The sequence below is a fragment of the Heterocephalus glaber genome, unplaced genomic scaffold, assembly GCF_053883595.1.
Source record: "Heterocephalus glaber isolate CG9 unplaced genomic scaffold, H.glaber_assembly_v1.0 deba00000071, whole genome shotgun sequence".
Taxonomy (NCBI): domain Eukaryota; kingdom Metazoa; phylum Chordata; class Mammalia; order Rodentia; family Bathyergidae; genus Heterocephalus; species Heterocephalus glaber.
In genome coordinates, this window is record NW_028258137.1 from 24,743,769 (window position 1) to 24,758,608 (window position 14,840).

Here is a 14,840-nt window from a genome sequence, read left to right on the forward strand (position 1 = left end):
GGTACACCTATATCCACACTCAGCACACATATTAGGGTGGAAAAAATCCATTCTACCTTTTGTGGCATGACAATTTTTTCCAATGTCAGTAAGATATCACATCCAGATGTATAGGAGGCAAATACACTACTTTGGCACAGTGTGTAGGGTTTAAGAATAGATCTGTAAATGTAGGAATTATCAATAATTATTTCAAAGCCATAAAACCTAATGAGATCTCCCAGATCAGAGGTGGTGGACTTACGGCATGGGAGCTGCAGTGGGTACACAGAGCCAAATACCCCAGTGGCCGAGTATCAGATATTCAGGTTTAATTTCAGTGTTGGTACTTTGCTATAAATAAGTGGGTTGGGGGTTGCAGTTTGGGCACTTGGTTTTTGAAAGTCTCACCATCTCTCTCCTAGATCGTGAATGATGACAGCGTAAAGAAGAGGTCAGTAACTAACTCTATGGAAAGCCAGTGTCTAGGGGGTCAAGAAGATGTGGAGAAACCAGCAAAAGCGATGGAAATGGGGAGACCAATAATGCTGGTGGAGAAGGAAATTTCAGACTGTATGTGTCCTGAAAGTCAGGTGAAAAATTGCTTTGAAGAGAAAGGTTTAGCCAAATACTGATAAGAGTTTCAATGAGAAGATTTGACAATTGGATTTGTCAACTTGGAGATCTGTGGTAATGTTTAAGTATATATTAATTTGCTTGACAATAAAAATATGTACACATATGAAAACATATTTTGAAATGTGTAAACATGAAATAAACTTATTCATAAATAAATCAAGCTAAGATATGTATTACCTCATATTTTTATTCTCTTTACAATGAAAACACTTAAAGCCTATACTCTGCCTTTTCTAAGTATTTCACATATCATTATTAACTATGATCACTATGTTATAAAATAGATCTCTTTAATTCTTTTGACTCCCTGAAATTTTGTAATCTTTGACTGATGTCATTCCAATCACCCCTTCTGTCCCAGTCTCTGTTATTGACCATTTTATTCTGTTTCTATGAGTTAAATTTTTTAAGTTTCCACATATAAGTGAAATAACATAGTATTTACCTTAACAAGCCTGACATTTCATTTTACATAATGTTGATCAGGTTCATCTATGCTGCCAAAAATGACAGATTTTTTTTCCCTTTTAAAAGTATTTCACTCAGTATATAGTCCATATTTTCTTTATTGATAAATGCATTGATGGATACCTAGGTTGATTTCACATCTTGACTATTGGAAATAATGCTACAGTGAATGTGGATATATAGATATGTCTTTGACAGGCTGATTTTATTTCCTTTTTTGATTCACTTAGCCATGGGATTGATGGTAGTTCTATTGTTCATTTTTTGAGGCACCTACTTGTTATTGTTCATAGCAGCTGGACCAGTTTACATTCTAACCTTTGGATGTGCTAGGGTTCCCTTTTCTCCACATTCTCACCAGTACTTTCTATCTTTTTAAAAAATAACCTGAAGTTGGTTGCATTTAAAGAAGTAACACAAGGAAGCAAAGCACTCAGGATAGACTTTTTCACAAAATTTTGCTATGAAGGGTGCTTAGAAATGTTTACCCATCACTCTTCTTTATCTACTATTATGAACTTCCTATAGCCCAGACTTCATTGTCACTTGGCTCTTAATGTTTTGGATATTCCATAGAAAATGCTTTCCCTTTCCTGTGTTTTACTCTGCATCATATTTTAGAATGAAAAGTAATTTTTCTAGAAATTCTCCATACACATTCTAAGAGTCAGAAGAGATAGATCTCAGCTTCACTGATCTATACCTGGAAAACATGGCAAGATTCATCTTCAAGCCTAGACAGTTAACTGCATGGAGACATTTATTATAATACATTCCATTGCTTCTGTAGGATTTATGATTTTATGTTCCCCATTTAGCCACTGTATTTTTACAAACGTATAAACTATGTCCTTTATGTACTCAAGGCCTTACACTGAGTCCTTAATAAGATCATTTATTCACCAGTGATATCTTTTTGCAATTTAAATAAGTTATGTCATCTAAAAAATGTAAGTGAATGGAAAATAAGTACAAAATGAAATAGCTGGCCATATCATAGAAATAACAAATAAGAGAAAGAAATATACAATTCTACCTTGCCAGATTCATTAGTTTTGCCTTTGGAACCTAGCAGGAATGTGGAAGGAGGAGAAAAAAAGAGCTCAAGAGAGAAAAGGATTAAAAAGGAAGCAGAACAAAATATGTTCTGTGATCATGATCACAGTTTTCTAGAGAACCTCAAAGTAATTTGACTTAAATGAGCTATGTCCTAGTTTTCTTATTTTGTTACATCTGTGCTAGATTCTATTCACATGTGAGCTTCTCTGAAGGAATTTCTTAGGTGCTTTTGAAACCTGTATCTACATCTCAGATCAGGTTCCCTCAACTGTACCCTCCTGTGTTAGGGACACTTGTAGTGCACCCACAACCAAAGACCTCAAAATAACTGTCTACAACCGTGGATCATATTCAGAGATATACCAGAAGGAGCTGAGTGTCCAGATTTTAACTCTTTTTCTTATACATCCTAATCTGACCTTGTCTTTTTGCCTCCACCATTTTTATTCATTATCTTAGCTTAAATTTAAAACTGTTGAAGGTTGGGAGGAAAAGGATAATATTTTATTTCAATAAAATATTAGATGATTATTTCAAAAGTGATCTCTGGTTTACAGGAGATACTAGAAAAGGTGACAGAAAGAAATAAATGTAAGAAAAGGAGAAACAAGTGTTTTACATGCCTGTCTCATGCCATTTACTTTTTATACTTCCATATAATTTAAATACCACAGCAGAACTTTGACATGACTACTGTGACTATTTTTCAAACACACACACATGCATACACACACACCACACACACTTTTGCTTAAAGGATGGAACTATGAAGAAATCTACTTTAATCATCAGATTTCTGCCTTATTTAATGTGAAATGTTGAAAATAAATGTTCTCTCTCAGAAATCTTGACCAAACAAATGCACAAACAAACAGCCAAGAAACCCAGTGTCCTTCAAAACAAGTACTTCTCAGACCCAAAAGCAAGAGCAACCTTGTCATGGACTTGAATCTCCAAACTATGCATCAAAATAAACATTTTCTACCTGTAAGTTGATTATCAAGTGTTTGTTATAGTTCCAGAAAGCTGAATAACAAAACACTCCAATATTTGGGACCATGGAGGCAATGGGCACTTCAATCATGCTCACAAATTGCACTGTCAAAAGTTTGTAAGTATGGATGATATTTAAGGTAGACACTCATGCCAGTCTTCTCAAATTTTGGTTCACTTGAGGTGAAGGAGTGTACCCCTATTTGAACTCCTTAGATCCAAATCATCCTTCTCTGAGAAGCCATTATTGACTTTCCTAAGTCACCATGATATCGTTCTTCACAGAACTTGCCACAACTGAGAATTTAATTCTTCATGTACAATTCCCAAAATGAACTCTTTTCGCACAAGGCTTTTTCATTAGATTATATCTATTTTTACCCAGTATTATATTTATTATGTTGATTCTCACACTTTCAATTGAAAAAATGTACAGTAAATATGTAATGAATAACTAAAAGAAAGTAGAAAATTAATGTCAATATGCAAGCGATTTCCAAGTCTAAAATACATAATTCTATGGTTCAATTTAACCCTAGGAAACTGACTTGTTTCCCTAACAGAAAATTTTGGGAAATTGCATTTTCAGAATCAGCTTCATAGTTGAGGAAGATATTTATTTCAGGAATCAAATATATGTATATATTCAATAATAAAATGATGTTGGAGTAAATGCAAAATAAAACAAATGAAGATAATGTCTTAAACTATCTTATCTGTGCTAGCTTTATCAGTAAGCACCACAGAAATGTGGAATAAATTTGATCTACTTATATGCATGAGATAGTTTCTTACAAACATTTATTTTTAGAGATTGTTATTTTCTAACTGCACAATAAATTACTGCTATTTGCATAATAGAATTGTTTGCTTCTTTGGTTTTCTATCCAGATTGGGAATTATTAACATTTAGTCATATTTGAGATAGATGCTTTGTCACAGAGTATAAGTGTAAAATATGTAACCTCACTATAAATTTTATTTTTTAATATTGCCTGGTTAAGGATAGCACATTACAATCCTGTCCATCAGAAAAAATTGAGGCAACTGCAAAAGTCAGTGAAACAATTTTAGAACTCCAGGTTGAAAAAATAAATGTGCTTTTCCAGCTTCAACATGGCCTTGTGCAATACCTGACACATTCAAGAAGTGTTTAAAAGATGGATATTCAAAGAGCATCCAAAGAATAAAAGTTACTTTCAATTTCTTGCATCATAAGATCAGTAGAAAAATGCCTTCTTCAACTTCCTTACTAAAATATTCACATAACTATTTTACTCAAGGTAAAGTATGTTTTCTATTTTTCTCACTTAATTGAAATTGAGAAATTATTAGGGTTTCAATTTCCTAGGCACCATGTAAAGCACAAAACTTTTACTTTTAAGTTTACAACTAAAGTCTGTTTTATGAAACTAAGAAAGTAGATAGGCAAATATCATACTTTTAGTTCCATGGTTTTTCACATTTTTAAAAATCACTTTTGGCAAACCAAAAATAAATAAGCTAATGAAAAATAAATAGAATCTTAAAGGATTTGAGATAGGTGATGCCTGCGAGAGTACAATGAAATTATTTACACGACAGCATGAAGACTAGAAGATGTACAAATTTTATGTACTATATTCTTGCTTGCTGAAAATAGTAATACATCGATTTTGGATGCTAAATTACAGAGAATATGCAGAGTCACTTATAAATCTTTTATTAGTTACTTTTCAGTCACAAGGATGAAAATAGTTGAAATAGTTGAATTTGCAATTTAAAGGAAGAGAGGCTTATTTTTGCTCAGTTTCAGAGTGTCCAGTCCATGGTTGGCTGGGTCCAAGGTAGAAATGGCATGGAAGAAAGGCTTGGTGGAGGAAAGCTGAAAAATCTATGGGAGCAAGGAAGCATAAAGTGAAAGAGGAGGGAACAAGGACAATAATACAACCTTCCAGATCACACCTCCACTGACCAGCTCTTCCTATCAGGTTCCACCTCTCACAGTACATTCACCTATGAAATCATCAGTAGATTAATCCACTTTTAAGTATGTGCCCCAAGACTAAATCACCTTCCAAAAGCCCCACCTTTAAAAACATGAGATTTGGGGGGACACTTTAGTCCTAAAGCATAACATTGCATCTCTGATTCTCAAAAGCTTCACATCCACCTCATTAGGCAAAATGCACCCATCTGTTGTCAAGAGTTGCCAGAGACTAAGCAGTGTCAGAAATGTTCAAAAGTCCAAGTTCAAGGTCTCCTCTGAGACTGATGCCACTTAGCTGAAATCCCCTGTAAAACTCTGGAAGATAGTTAAATATTTCCAACATCTAATTGTGCAGTGTACAGTGCCATTTGATAAGAAAGAAAGCAGGCCATAAAAAGGAGTTGAACCAAAGTAAATCCTGTAAGTCTAGGATTTGGGAAATCATGCTCATATAACCATGCTAATTGCAACCTATATGGTCTCTCACTTGGATGGGTTCTGTTTGCTGCCTGTGGCTTTCTCAGATATTCCTCATACTTGGTATCTTCACATTTCTGGGGTCTCCGATGTACCTTTGTCTGCAGTCTTATAGCTTCAAGAATCATGCTCTCAGGGGCACATTGCCTGGCCTCCCAAGCCTCTGTTAGAATTTTGGTGGAAGCCTCCATGACCCCACATATCTGTTACACTCTCCATGCCTGCAGCAAAACTAGCACCACATGGATGATGCAAAAGTCTGCTGCCAGCTTGAGCAGTGGAGAGGTCCCTACTATGGCTGCACTGCCCTGTTGAATGCTTGGATAGGTGAAGTTCCCTATGCCTGAATAAATAGGCTGTCTTAGGGTATCTTCTTATACAAGTCTTTCCCAGAAATTTACCCTTTACATCCCTAAGTCTACAATTAATGGGATCTCATCAACTCCTGAGATGCCCTCAAGTTTTGGTTCAAGTCTTTGGCTTCCTTTAAAGGTTACTAATCTTTTTAGCAACTACATGCCCCTTTGCCCTAATTTTACAAGTGATTCCTGTTTGACCAATCTGCAAAATTTTCACATATACTGGTTCTTATTTTTGCTACTGATTCTCACTGTAGATGTAGCTGAAAAGCAGCCAGCATACTCATGCCACAGACTGAAAGTTGAAGTGCCTGAAAAATTTTTCTCCCAGATTAATTTGTTCACCACTTTTGAATTTAGTCTCTAATAAAGTCTTAGAAGATGGAAAATATATAGATACTTTTTTGCCAGATCCTCTAGTCTGACAGACACACCCTCTACTTTAATTCCAGTACAGTTCTCATTCCCAATTTAAACATCCCTATAGGCCTGGCTTTTAGTGCTGCATTCTTATCAGTGTTCTGTTCTAACCTTTGATCAGTACCACCCTTTAAATTTTGCTTACAATATTCCTGGGCTTCTCTAGCATACCTCCCCAAACTTTGACAAAGTCCTACCGCAAACCACTCCAAAAGCATCTGAGCCTGTTCAGGTAAAATCACAGCAATGACATCAATTCTTCTCTACTGGTTTTGTGTATTAGCCACCTTGCTGTCATTGTGATGAGATGTCTGAAAGGAAAAAAACATTTATGCTTCCTCATGATTTCAAAGGCTTCAGGCAATATAGGGTCACCTGGCTCCAAAGTGGAAATGGCATAATGAAATGGAATGCCAGGAGAAACTTGCTTAAGTCCTGGAAGGCAGGAAGCAGATAGAGAGGAGATATAAATAAGAAAACATCCTTCCACGTCATGCATCCATTGAACTCTATCTTCTAAACAATCCCCACATTTTACCAGTACTTTCAACAATGTATTTATGAATGGATGAATCCCCCATGCTCTAATCACCTTCCAAAAGCCTCACCTCTGAAAATATGAGGATTTGGGAGTATATTTTAAATGCGAAAAATAAAATGTGGTGTGAGGACTCACAGGCTTAAGAAAGTAATTATTCATGAGGCCCCCTACTAACAACTGACTAAAGCTTTCAATATGTTGCCCAAAGTTAAAGTAGAACACCTTAAGTGTCAGCCAAGAACATCAGGAAAAGCCTCAAGCTGTTTTCCATTGGCATTTTCTCTTTTAATAGTAAAAATTCTCTTTGGTTTCCCTTTTTAGAGTTCTTAGATATAAAAGTAGGAAGTGAGAGTTCCAGATGTTATCTAAAAATCACTCTCGCAATCACAGAAATAACATAAATAAAAGATAAATTCTTTTTTTTTTCACTATACTTTCATTTCTTTGAGATTATGGGTATTATTCAACTCAATTTCCTAAATGCCCATCAGGATATCAAGGGCTAGTATGTTATCTAGTGTGTAATATCAGATTTTAATTTTTTAAACAAGATTTAACATGTTTCGCCTTTCATATTTATATCTAAAATTAAACTACATAACAGAATCTTAGACATATGTAGGAGGTATATTTTAGCATTACAGCATTTTATTTTGAGTTCCACATTAGTTTAATCTACCCAAAATTATAAAAATAAATGATCTACTATTTGTTTAGTGTCATTTACAAAGAAACTCTGTAACATACTGGGTTTAGAGATAACTATTATTTTTTTAAAATCAGTTTTGGCATTTGGCATTTGAATATTTTTGGAAAAGTCACTTAACTTCTTTGAGCATCTGCTTTCTATTCTATAAAATTGGAGATGATTTCTGCCTTGCAGTTATTTATGAAGATTCATTAATTTAATGTACATAAAGTATTCAGTACAATGTTTACTATGGAGGAAGGATTAATGAATGGCACTTACATATTTATTACATCTTTAACTGATTTTTATTTTTATTCTTAAAATACATTTTATTTTAATTTTATCCCTTTCCTCCTCAACCACCCTTCTCTCCTTATGTACAAAAGCTTTGTTTCCATTTTTTCCTTTTACTTTTTTCTTGTCCTTTGCTTCCTTTCTCTCTCTCTGTCCTCTTGTTCCTTTTCCCATTTTAATATTTTCTTCCCATTTCCCAATATCTATTATCTGTTTTAGTCCTTATTTCCACTTTCAGTTTCTCACACCAGAGAAACAATGCAGTATTTAATCTAACGTTAGATAACAAACCAATGAGAATAATAATAACACATTTTTACCATATTTTAAAATGCATTTAAAAGATGAGAATGCTACCATTTTGTAAAATAAAAGAAATAAAAAAGTCAAATTGACATTTACTTTGGAGGCTTGAATTATTGTAAGTAAATTATATCTCACAATTTTAAAATAGCAGTTCAGATTATGCACAGATATAGTTTGACCTTTTTTCTATTTACCTGGATAAGTATCTCATATGCCTACCAAGGTTTCTTAAAAGCTATGGAAAGGGTGGTTCACACAATTCTGGGCAAGAAGTGATGAAATGAAATTCTTGTGACCTGTCACAGTCCAATGGATGGGAAATGTTTTAAGATGTTATTCCAAAAGTAGTATGGTTATACAGGAAATGGCATGGTGTTACACAGGAAGTGAATTCACTGCCATATTTCTGCATAAAGTAAAAACTTAAAAGTCAACAAAAAGCTATTATTGAAGTACAAGATCAAAATATATTTATTGGGAGAAATAAAGAACAGTAAGAACATAGGTAAAAAGACAAGGTCTGTGCAAATTAGGATATTTGTTTTTTCTTGGCAAATGTCTTGTATAGCATCCATTTAAGAAGTACATAATCAGGGAAAGCAAAGCCTCCTTAAGAACAGGCTGGTTAAACAGTTAATGATAACATGAATTTGAGCAATATTAGGGAGGACAAACTTTTCCTTTTTCAAGTCTGGAGAAGAATATAGAATCCTGATGAAAATGAGCAAGCGATTTGGTACCTCAGGTCAGCAGGGTTAAATAAGTAAAACTTGGAAACAGCAAGAAGTGGAACAAAACAAATTCATTCCCTAATCCAAAATAAATTGAAATTTTTTACTGAATTTTATTAGTGACAATGGAATTAGACATTATAATAATTAACTTATATAACTTTATTTTTATCAAAATTTATGTTTAAGATAACTGCAAATGTAAAATTTACAGTTCTATATCCATTATTTGCCTTGATGTTAATATGCTTTAATGGTATTAGTACGCTGACTTAAAGAACCTGGAGAACTCATGTAGATAAGTAATTTGTCAAATAAACTAAATCTGAAAAGTTATATACAATATAGGTTTATGTAATATGATATGCCTATGTCTCAGAATTCACTTATCTGGAGGATACATTGTCATATATATATTCATATATATCCATATATATTCATATATATCCCTGGAAATATCCAAAATGATACTTCATAAAATTATTTTCAAAAATCCTATATTATTATAAAAACATATTATTTACTATTGAACCAAAGCGACAAGGTCATATTTTTTTGTTATTTTTTTTTCTAAAGGGAAATATGCTTCTATATTTTTTCTTTTACATTAAATCAGAAATTCAGTTTAAACAAAGTAAGGTTGTTATAGGGTTATGGGATAATTAGCAAAATATCCTGAAGATTTTCTTTACTGTAAAATATTGTGGTGATTAACAGAAACAAAAATTTTAAAAGGTTGCAGAAATATCCCTGATAATATAACCAGGTGTTAGCTTATTATTGGTTGAAGTTGATTCTCAGCTATTCATTTATGTTGTATGAAAACATGATTCTTTTCTGAGCTACTTGGCACATATCCATGTAGAAAATAAAAATTCAGCTACATATTCTGTTAGCCAGAAACTGATGCCATTTCCTTTTAAATAGGCATAAAAGAAAAAAAGTCATAGAATCAAATGTCTGCCCAACTCAGTGAACTGACAAATTTTAGCCCACCATTAACAATTTCATTTATTTAATAATATTTATTGAGTGACTCTTACGCAACACTTGTCCAAGCCCCTCAGTATTGAAGGTCTTAATATACAATGAGATTATACTCTAGTGGGAAAGAAAATAAGGTAATTAAGGTCAATAAAAATGCATGGTAGTATGTATTTTAGCAGAGGGAATTAGAAAATGGGCATAAAACATCTGTGGGAGGTGGTAAAAAAGTCATTCTGAAGAGTCTGAAAACTATGATATCCCAAGGATTATTTTAGGACCTAAAGGTGCATAGGTCTCTGAGTCCCTGACATAATCCCAGAGCACCAAAGTTTGAGTCATGGGTGATGCAGTCAGAAATGGAAGTGGAGAAGGGGATATCCATATAAAATCCCTCCATAATTATGCCCCTGATTTCTATTCCTTTATATAGTTTTTTAAAATTCATTAAGTTTATTGATATATTTGATGAATGTTATCCTTTATATAGTTTGTAGAAAGGTAATATAGGATTGTAAGAAGTTTAAAAGGTTTTAATCAAAACTCATATGGCTATGATTACAGTGGCTTCAAATGAGATAGTGATGATAATAGAAACAACTCATGACTGGAGAAAGTATGATGAACTGATTGAAAAGTTTTTGTGATATATTCCATTATACAGACAGTTAAGAATGAAGTTCTAATAGAATCTGGTCAAGAGCATGTATTGTGAAGTCATCCACCTTTAGGCTCAGGAGAGCTAACAGGAAGTGTCATTTTTTTTTTTCCAGTGTGCTCCTTAATGATACAACCCTTCTGCTGGCCTTCACTTTGGCAAGGAATACCCATGTCATGGATTTGTGTTTGACTCATTTTGGCATGGAGTATTTCAGCAAAATTCCAGCGAACTGTGAAGTCCTACTCAGACAGCAAAGGTAGGAGCCTACAAATTAGGTTTAGGCTTTTGAAACTTTGTCCATCATCCCCTATAATTTTAATCCTGTTCCCTGACACTCTCCCTCATTTTACTCCACACGGTCTTGCTGTTCTTGGGACAAACTTACAAACTACCATTCCCTTCTGTTTCTGGTCTCCATTTTTTTTTCTTTATCCTATTTTATTTTTCTGAACAACACTGTTTACTACTGAATGTATATGTGTTGAATTGTAAATGTATTTCATGTGTCTCTCTCAGCATCAGTGCCCTCATTTCTGGAAGACCAAAGCTTAATGAGACTAGAGAGTTTTTTGTTTCCTTGTTTTGCTTTATTTTGTTTTTGTTTCTGAATCTTTGTAGAATGAGTGAAAGAAGGAAAAGAAGAAAGAGAGGGAGGGAGGGGAAGAAATAAAACAGGTATAAAATTTTGTCTTTCTCTTTTGCATAGAGATTAGTTTTTTATATTTAATTTGGTCCTGAACTTGGACTGTTGTTCTCGTAATTAATGTGTTTGTCTTTAGTAATCTCCTTTTTCTTATATCTTGAATAATGTATGATATCTCTATTTTTAGGTCACCCTTCCTTATTGAGATTGCTTGCTTCTATTATACAGGGATAATTTCTCCATTATCTTCACAGTTTTTAGAAAATCCAAATACCCAGTGAGAACTTGTTTAATTGACATAGACTTCTGCTATTCTTCAAAAATTACAAAGCAATTTTTGGTAAAAAGATATTGTCCTTTGCATATGCTATTGGAAATATTTTGACCTATGATATGTGACAATGAATAAAGCAAATATTGATTAAATAATACTTATCAGGTAGTACATTGTACATGTTAATGTGTAACTTCCATTTCTCAACATAAAGCCTTAAATTCAACAATATTTTTCTTAAGAAAATAAAAATATGAAGGTTTAAAAATAAAACATTTTAGGACTTATTAAAAATAAAACTATAATTTAAACCCAGCCCTGTTTAACTCTAATGCTTAGAGTTCTAAATGCCAGTGTACTTGGTCTTTTTCTGGTTTATGAATGTAGACATGAGTAAAGCAAGTGTCTCATGAACAAACAAACAACATTCATTAAGTGCTATTACATATTCCTACTTTCTTATTTATTTTCCTATTTCTTTCTATTTTCTCCTATTAAGGCATCATACTTTCCTATTAGAAAAAAATATTCAAAATAGTAAGATGATATCATTTTTAAATGGAAAGAAAAATGGAGTAGAAATGGATTAAATGTGACTCACAAAGACAGAATAGAAAGAGGTAATTATGCTACATATTATATTCTGATAAACATAAGGCTAGCCAAAATTAATCTTTGTCTTTTCTTCTAATTGCAACTTAAAGGTGATATTGATCAGCTATATTTATAATTGTTCAAATAGATAAAATGAAGCAAAGTCATTTTTTAAGAACACATAGTTATTCTCAAAAGGGAGAACTGAAGTTTTTGTTCATAAGTAGTATTATACCTGACCCTTAGTAGCCATGCAATGAAGATTCAGTGAATGGAACTACTAAAAAATCATAAAAATAATTCTATAGTAGTAACAAGGAGTTCTTGTGACTTTTTAAAATGAAAGCCTTCAACATGGTTAATTGCCTTATGCCAGAATGATTTACTCAGAGCACTCACATGGTTATTGAAAAATAACAGTTACTATCAATATGATTCTTGACAGGCTTAATTTCTAGATAATTTTTAGGAAAACTTGGAAATATTTTTATTATGTATCAGACAGTGTGGAAAACACTGATGGAACAGGTCTGGATGTTGTAAAATGTCCTTGTGTTGTTCACAGGCAAAGGGAAGAAATAGTTATACAGCAAAAAATAAATAAATATAGTTAAGTACAGAATACAACAATAAACTATAAACTAAATGCAATGGTAGCAAATTATCTAGTTAATAAATTATCTAGTTAAGTGTTTGCTTCTGCAGCACGTATACTAAAATTGGAATTATCTAGTTAATAAATTGTAATAGGGTGTCAAAGTTGGATTAAAAGAAACATAAAGATTATATTAGCATCATATTTATAATCAGGGTGAAATAATTTGCTCTTTGTTTATATATTACTTTTCACCCATATCTCTATTTCAATGTAATAAAATTTCCTCACTCAGGTTTCCAAACCCAATGGAGTTTGACAAATAGGCTTTGCTTCTTGTATGTGGTGGGCAGACTCTAGACACTAATCCCCCACCCCCAAGCTGAGTGGAGAGACCTGTGAATTCTAGCTAATCAATAGCACACTGCAAAGTGCACAGTGTGCCACTCAAAGTATTATGTTTTATTATAAAACCTACTTTGTTAACAGCTTTGCTTTCTAGAGCCTGTGCTTGCTGTCTCCATGAAGTAAGTATTTATAGTGGCAGAGCCCACATGGCAGGCAATGGCTGGCAGAACTAAAAGTTGATTCTAGCCAGAATCTGCATAATCTTGGACCTTCAGTCCTACAGCTGCAAAAGAAATTAGTTTTTCCAGAAAAATGAATGAACTTTGAAATGAATTCTTCCTTCCCTGAGCCACCAGATGAGAATGTACCCTGGCTGACTATGGTTGTAGACTACAGAGGCCCTATTTACTGCGGTCAGTTAAGCCATGCTCAGAGTTCTGACTCACAGAAAATATGAAATAATAAATGTGTGCTGTTTCAAGGTCCTGTCTGTGTTTATGTGTGTATTGTAGTTATTATTTGTGTAAAAATCTCCATCTCAATATGTGCTTTCTCTATACTTCTGGATAAGAAAAATAGTAGTTGAAGCCAATAAATTCTCATACATCCATTCATATGTAGCACATTCCTTTAACTCACATTTCATTGATCAGAGTAAGTCACATGGGGCAGGGGATTTAGCTTAGTGGTTCTGCCACCTGCCTTCCAAGCGCAAGGACCTAAATTCAATCCCTGGTACCAAAAAAAAAAAAAAAAAGAATAATTCACATGGTGGTGTTTAGTATCAAAAGGATGTATAAAACACATAGTTCAAAGAGGAAAAGAAGTAGAATACTTGTGAATACCAGGAATGAAAATGATGCATAAGTAATATATATTATAGTGTGAAATTTTCTATTAAATAAGACTGTTAAAGCCCCATCCGGCGTGACCAGCCAGCCCAAGCAGGTGAGTAAGCAGTGTGAAGCTCCCTGGCACCATGCTGGGCCCCGCCCATGCCAATGTGAGGTCCCCAGCCATGGCTTAGAGCACCAGCCCCATCTGGAGCTCCACTTAGCTGAGTGGGCACCTCCAAGGCCCACTCCCCCCCCCCCGCCTCTAGGCTTCCAGCTCCTCTGCTACCTGGCCCCACACTAGAGAAGCACAGGGGATTATAAAGGCCCTTGTCCTGAGTGGCACAAGATAGAGCAGAAGTTAGCAACAGAAAGAGGACTTCTCAGGCTCCTCAATGAAAACTGAAGCTCAGCAGAAAAGTAAAGAGAATCTCTACAATAAAGACACACTGGACAACTGTACTTGGTAAGTTGGAGGGATCATCACTTGGGACCATTACCTCCCATCAAAACCTGCACTATCTTCAGGGAAAGGACAACTGGAATCTGCAGTAGAACTTTGCAGAATTCAACCCTGTAGGAGGACACGGAGCTCAATTTGGGACTGGCAGCCAGAAATCTGCCTGAATCTCACAGGTCTGCTGCTGGCTTGCTGAGACTCATTGACTCGTATATGCACACGGATGCCTACATTGCCTACTGTGACAGCAGAGGCATACCCTGAAGGAGGCCCATCATTTTTATTTTTTGCTATTTGCAAGAATGAAAAAAATTTTTTTTCTCTTGCTTTTAATTCTTAAGTTTTACTTTTTTCTACTATTTTCAATTTTTTTCTTTTCTTTCTTTCTTTATCTTCTCTATCTCTCTCTCTCTCTCGTTCTCATGCTGTCCCACACTGCTCTTCATCACCCCATTTGTTCCTTTCTGCACTGAATTTCTCCTTTATTTTTCTTTTCTTTTCTTTTTCTTCCTCTTGATTATC